Source organism: Triticum aestivum, chromosome 1D (genome assembly GCF_018294505.1).
Source record: "Triticum aestivum cultivar Chinese Spring chromosome 1D, IWGSC CS RefSeq v2.1, whole genome shotgun sequence".
Classification (NCBI taxonomy): domain Eukaryota; kingdom Viridiplantae; phylum Streptophyta; class Magnoliopsida; order Poales; family Poaceae; genus Triticum; species Triticum aestivum.
Window position 1 is genome coordinate 26,872,961 of NC_057796.1, and position 6,350 is coordinate 26,879,310.

The 6,350-nt window shown below is 46.0% G+C and overlaps 1 pseudogene; it reads right to left on the bottom strand.

Moving 5' to 3' along the window:
* Window positions 1-454: 454 nt before the first annotated feature.
* On the bottom strand, window positions 455-4,718 carry LOC123163962 (disease resistance protein RGA5-like; annotated as a pseudogene).
* Window positions 4,719-6,350: the final 1,632 nt, after the last annotated feature.

Genomic DNA, 6,350 nt, shown 5'->3' on the forward strand with positions numbered 1-6,350 from the left:
GGTTGTTAATGAGATAATCTGTCTGGAGGAAGAGACCAAAGTGAAGACAGTAGTGTTGTTATGGCAATGGTGGCAAGAAAGAAATAATATCAGGGAAGAAGGTAAAACAAGAGGTATTGATGAACTTTATTATATCATTTTGAAACAAACTAATGAATACATTCAAGTTTTCTTGAAGGAAAAGGCACCTCCAAGTGGGAAAATATGTAGCTGGAAAAAACCTCCTCAAGGTATCCTGAAGATTAACACTGATGGAGCATTTTGTGGAGACACCAAGTCAGGAGGCTGGGGTGCAGTCATAAGAAATGAAGAAGGGGAGGTAGTTGCATGTGGAGCAGGTAAGCTGGAGAGTGTACTGAACCCTTTTCATGCAGAAATTTTGGCTGCCCTCTATGGAGCGAAACTAGCAGGAGCGAAGGGGATTAATAAGGTAAACCGATTCGCTGCTGCTGAAGCAAGCCATGGAAGGCGGAGAGGATGATCTGTGGCCTGTCTGTTTCGCACTAGCTGATTTGAAGGAGTACATAGCACAAAATATCTATGACTGTGTCTTCAGTTTTTGTAATCGGAGCTGTAACCAAGTAGCACATTCTCTAGCAGCATATGGATGTACTCTGAATGTTGGGGATGAGCTATGTTCAGACAATGTAATCCCGAATGTACAACATCTTGTGGCGGACGATTTAGCTCCGTCCACTAAGTAATGCAATAGTGCATTTAGATAAAAAAAAAGAGCCACTGCATGCTTTGGTCCTGTTAGGAAGTAAATCTGGGTGGGGTTACAATAAGAGTGTGGGCACTGTTGGCACCCGTGCTACAGGATGCTGCATGTGCCGCCTGCAAATACTGCTGAATGACTTAACTCTCAACCACCAGCAAGTTCTGTACTACATGTCATCCTCCACAGGTTAGCTGCTGCACCTTGCGAATTTGCCTCTTCAGACCCTCCTGTCCAGTATTGGATGGTTGGGATGGACGCTTCTGATTTCATCCATCAAATCCTCCACACCACGATCCCGCCTCCAGTTCCAGATACTGACATGCTTGAGGCTTGAGAGGTGGAGCAATCCAGGGTTGTACTGCTCTGGCCATCGGAACACAACTAGTTTCAACCTCTGGAGCTTTGGCATGGCTCCTGGCTCAAACATCAAGCAGGTCTCGCCATGGAAGTTCAGCTTCACTAAACGCTGGAATCCTTGGCTGCTGATGACACAACTCTGGCGTTGGGTATAGAGCAGCAGAATTGTAAGAGAGAGCAGCATGGGTAGACTGCCGAGGATATTGACACCTTCCTCTCCCATTTCACGAACATATCTGATGCTAAGGCGGGTGAGGTTTATGAGGGATCTGATCTGGCTTGGTATGGCGGGGAAATCAAAATTTCCAACCCCCTCCAGGAAGAGCCTCCGGAGAGGTGGAGGAGAGGAGCCACTCGGAAACACCCACGAATTTAAGAAATCAGAGCTTTTGATCCCAGTGAAGTGCAGCGAGTGGAGGCTGTTTGCAACGAGTTTGGACAGAGTTGAGGCACACACTCTCATGTGATCTTCCTCATCGAGAACCCTATCAAAACCTAAAATCCATTTAATCTTCAGCGCCCTTAGTTTGGTCAGCTCGCCGAGCCCTTCAACAGACCTTACAGATGCATTACAGAGATTGATCCCTGATAGCTCCTCCAGGCATTGCAGATTCCCAATTCCATCAGGCAGCGGAGTAAAGATTTCATCCAGAAAAAGGCACACTAGTTTCTTTAATTGAACAATAGTTGCTGGTAGTTTCAGAATTCTATAACCTCTAAGATCCAATACATCTAGATGGTGCAGATTCCCAATTTGTTCCGGAAGCTCGGTTATGGTTGTGTCGGGACTTGTGATCTGGTAACCAATGATCCTCAGGTACTTCAGTTGATAGAAACTTCCAATGTGTTCAATGTGACAGTTCTTAGACTTCACAACGCCTTCTATATTCAGCACTCGCAAAGCTTCACAATTTTGAGGCAGTTGCTTACCTCTAGGTCCAAATATATTAAGTGACCGAAGATGCGATGCATCCTTTATTGGCAAATCTGCAGCTTCAGAAGAGTTCAAGTGGAGGGACAGCCAGCGAATCTTCCATGAAGGGTATTTACCATCTATCAACACAGTGACAAATTTGTCTTCCGCAGCTTGAGATGTAATAAAATCCAACACAATATCATGGACTCCGCAGATTTTCACTCTTGTGCCATCTGCCCCAATCTTTCTTGCTTGAATCATGCTTCTATTGATAAGCTCATTCAAATAGCTTTCTCCAAGCCTCTCCATATCTTCTCTGTTTTCTCCACCGATTAAGCCTTCAGCCATCCAATTCCATATCAAAAATCTACTGTCAATGTAGTAACCCTCCGGAAAGACACTCAGATATAAAAAACAAGCCTTTAAATGGTGTGGAAGGTCAAGATAACTAAGCAGCAATATTCTCTTCATTTGGTCAAGTGGACAATCTTTCTCGACTGCAGAAGAAACAGACTTCCGTATTTTTGACCAGACTTTGACTGTTCGACTTTTGCTGGCTAATAAACTTCCTATACTGATTATGGCCAATGGCAAACCAACACATTTCTTCAAAATTTCATCTGCTACTTCCCGCAATTCTTGGGGACAACATTCGCCTGAAGGAAAGATTCTTCCAAAGAATAAACTGCGGGAATCATCAACAGTTAGAAGCTTCGCTTCATACATATGCCCGTCTATGTCAGCACAGCATGACGTTGCCACATTCTTACTACGTGTTGTAGCAATTATTCTACTTCGCTTGTTATTATCAATAGGTAAGGCAAATTTCACATGTTGCCAAGCCGATGTGCTCCAGATATCATCAACAATAATCAAGTACCTGCATTCGTTTGTTTGGGGAATGCGTTAGATCTCCATTCCATGCAAAATATAGAGCATATTATCAATATGCACAGCAATTAAGGCGGTAGTTAGATTGAGAAAGCTTCTAACTGTTGATGATTAGAATAGTTTGTTTGGGTAGCTGTACATAAATGCTTGGTAGAGAGAAAGATAAATAGGGAAGATCTCACTTGACTTGCAACGCAAGCTGGCTTAAGCTCAAAGTTTATATGCCTTATATTGTGTAAAAGAGAGAGTGCCGACCATAGCAATAATGGGAACTACACCCATAATGTCTCTGTGTTGATACTAAGTTCTAATCTACGTACATGTGAGAGTACCTTAATCACATGAACATTGCTTGTTCTGAAGTGGTCTGAATAACATATAGGCTTCTCTCCACATGCGACCAAAGTGCCACATGTACAGAAGAGATTGAACAAGCTAGACTATGCTTCAGATATTGAATAAATTTAGAGTACTTCCATTCTTTGTTCCGCTGTACACCATAATCTGCAGGTCTTTTGCAATAAAAGCTAGTCCATGATAGTAACAGAATTATCATTTAATTGTTAAAGCAACGTTTAAATGAGCTTCGACATTAGTGGTGAAGGGGTCAAGGGAAGAGGCATATGAGGTGATGTTCGGGGAAATATCAGAAATAGGGCAGTGAGATACATGATGAAAATATATCTAAGAAACTCTCTCCATTTAAATAAGCTCGAATTTTTTTTGATCAAATTAATGTACCAACAAAATTAGAGTCAGAACTAAAAATTAACTCAGAACCAAAACAAGATTTGGAAAATACGTTCCAGATTAATACGGTGCATCACAGGCAAGAATGATGTTGCCACGGCAGAATTTATGGGATGGAAAAAAAATTGTAAGGATGTTCTGGCTCGATCAATATTGATTGCCTGTTATCATTCATGAAACCATTTGAGACAGAATTAGAATACTTAAAGAAAGAAGAAATCAGGAATAACTACCTCTTGTCTTTCAAGTGTTCCCTGAGCTTGAGTATAAGCTGCTCCAGATCCCACATTTCTGAGTTGTTGTACTCTTCTTCATTGACTTGAAAGAGGATATGTTTTAAAAGCCTCTTGATGTCAGGAGTCCGAGAAACGGAGACGAAAGCCCGGCAATCAAACTGTTCTTGGATCTTGTTGTACACCTCCAAGGCCAGAGTGGTCTTGCCGGAGCCTCCAATCCCAAAGATGGCCACCACGTTTGGTTTCGCGTCTTGCTCCACCAGCCACCCAAATATTTTCTCCCGGGGGCCGTCAATGCCGACCGGATTTCTGACCGCCACGTACTGCGTGCGTAGTCCTGCTTGGTCCAAGGGAACATGCGGTGGAGGCGGCGGGAGGCACTGGTCAATGTTGTACCGATTGCGCCGCTCGCTCTCCTCGACGACCATGGCTTTGAGCTCATCGATTTCCTTCCCAGTCTGGAAGTCATCCCACACACCCTTGATCTTTCTCACGGCCTTGCTGACGAGGCCGTCACCCCCCGGGACTGGGAGCCTCCATGGCCACGGCGGCGCTGCACGAAGCGGTCAATGTAGTCCTCGATCTCGAACGACATATCCCGGACCCTGTCCCTCCACTCCCTGGTCTGCGGGTCCATGTGCTCCTCCATGTCCGAGAGCCTGAGCAGCACCGCTTTCATGGTGCTCAGCTCGTTTCTCAGGTACTGGATACCAAGCTTGACTTTCTTCCCGAGCAGGGCTGTCCCGACCAGGCTGCTGACCTCGTCGCCGAGCAGGTCGTTTAGCTTGCTGATGACAGAGTTAATGGCTCCGGTGCCGATGCTCACTGCCATCTCTGTAACAGCCATGCCTCTTAACGCCGCACCTGTGACCGGCAAGTCCACCGGCACGCAAAGGAAGTGCCCACGGGCGATCCGCACAAACACTTTCCCGACGCCCGCAACCTGTTTGTTGATATGCCAACCCAGATGTTGGACGACCCGGCGTACTACACTGCTTTTAGGGAGGAGATGATCAATAAGGATGGCCTATGGTATGATGCCCACGAAACTCAAAGCCAAGACGGCCAAGAGACCCAAGGCCAAGAAACGCAATACATTCACGTGATGCATCAAATGTAGCTGAAACAAAATTATTTCCCTGCCTGCAAGTGGATGTCTTGTAACAGCGGTGCACGTTCTCTCAGACGGCTGTCGGTGCCTGCATAGCTAATGGCCAGCTTAAATATTGTTCTTGTGATAGTCTCGACAACAGATCTCAGGCTGTATGTACACAACCGTTGTATATTGTAAACATTGGAGTAAAATGTTTTCAATACATTTTAGGAAAGAGAGAATATAGGGATGAAATCAAGTGGATGGAGCCTTGGTAATAAGAGGAAACAAATGATGCACGGCCGTTCGGACCGCTCCCTGCTGCAACTACGCGACCCGCAAACTTACTGTATGTCTTTGAGTCACGTTGTCCGGATCGCGTAAGCCATCAAGCACGATCCTGTAGTTCGGACGCGTTTTCTCCCGTAAGCCGGAGACAAATGTGGGGGCTTTGCGGGATTCCGGACCACTTTCACCTTCACTTTTGAACACCCTGGCCCATCAAAAATCCTCCACCCATCCCTCCTGTGTTTTCCTTCCAATGCACGCGTCGCATTCGTGTCGTCCTAGAGTAAGCAGCGACCGGCATTGATGCTACGATGTGACCAGAGGAAGGGAGGGCGGCACTGACCAACGCGACCTCTCGGGAGCCACCGCTTCAATGTGGATGCAGCTTTCCGAGGAACCAACTCCGGCCGTTGCGCCGCATTGAAGCAGCTCACCGGCCCTTCGCATAGCCTGGCCACGGCTATATAAGTCGCACTCCAGCGTCGTCCACATCGCAATCTATCCTTCTCTTCCTCCTCCCCTCTCCCCGCACATCCCCCTCCGCATCTCCGGCGATGGGCAAGTCCTGGGCGTCGGTAGGCGGCAGTTCTGGTGCGGGCTTTGGCGGATCATGGCGACGCCGCTCTCGAACTCCGGGGCCGTCGTCCTCATCGGTGTGCGGCTCCTCGACGAAGGTGGAGATCGTCATCTCCTCCGGCGAAGGCGGAGATCTGTTACATATATAGAAAGCTCCTTTCGGAACATCAACACCTTTTCCTACATTTTTGAGGCATAAATCACTTGTTCTAGAATTTGAAAATAACAAAACTTGGAAACCACAAGGCTCAATGTTTACCTTGTCGATGTTAGGTCTCACCATCTCCTCGAATCGTTGGATATATAACAAAACATGGAAGCCCCAATCACAATTGCAATAATTGCGATAATCATTTAGTGACGACCACATAATTTCAGGTATAAAAGAACTGATAAGATATTTTCAACGCTAACAGGGTGAACATCTACCAGTATTTAGTTAAATAAACATAGACTGCGGTTTGTGTCATCCACTTGCCATTCTGAGGCTGAACCTTTGGCATTTCTACATGATACTGTGAT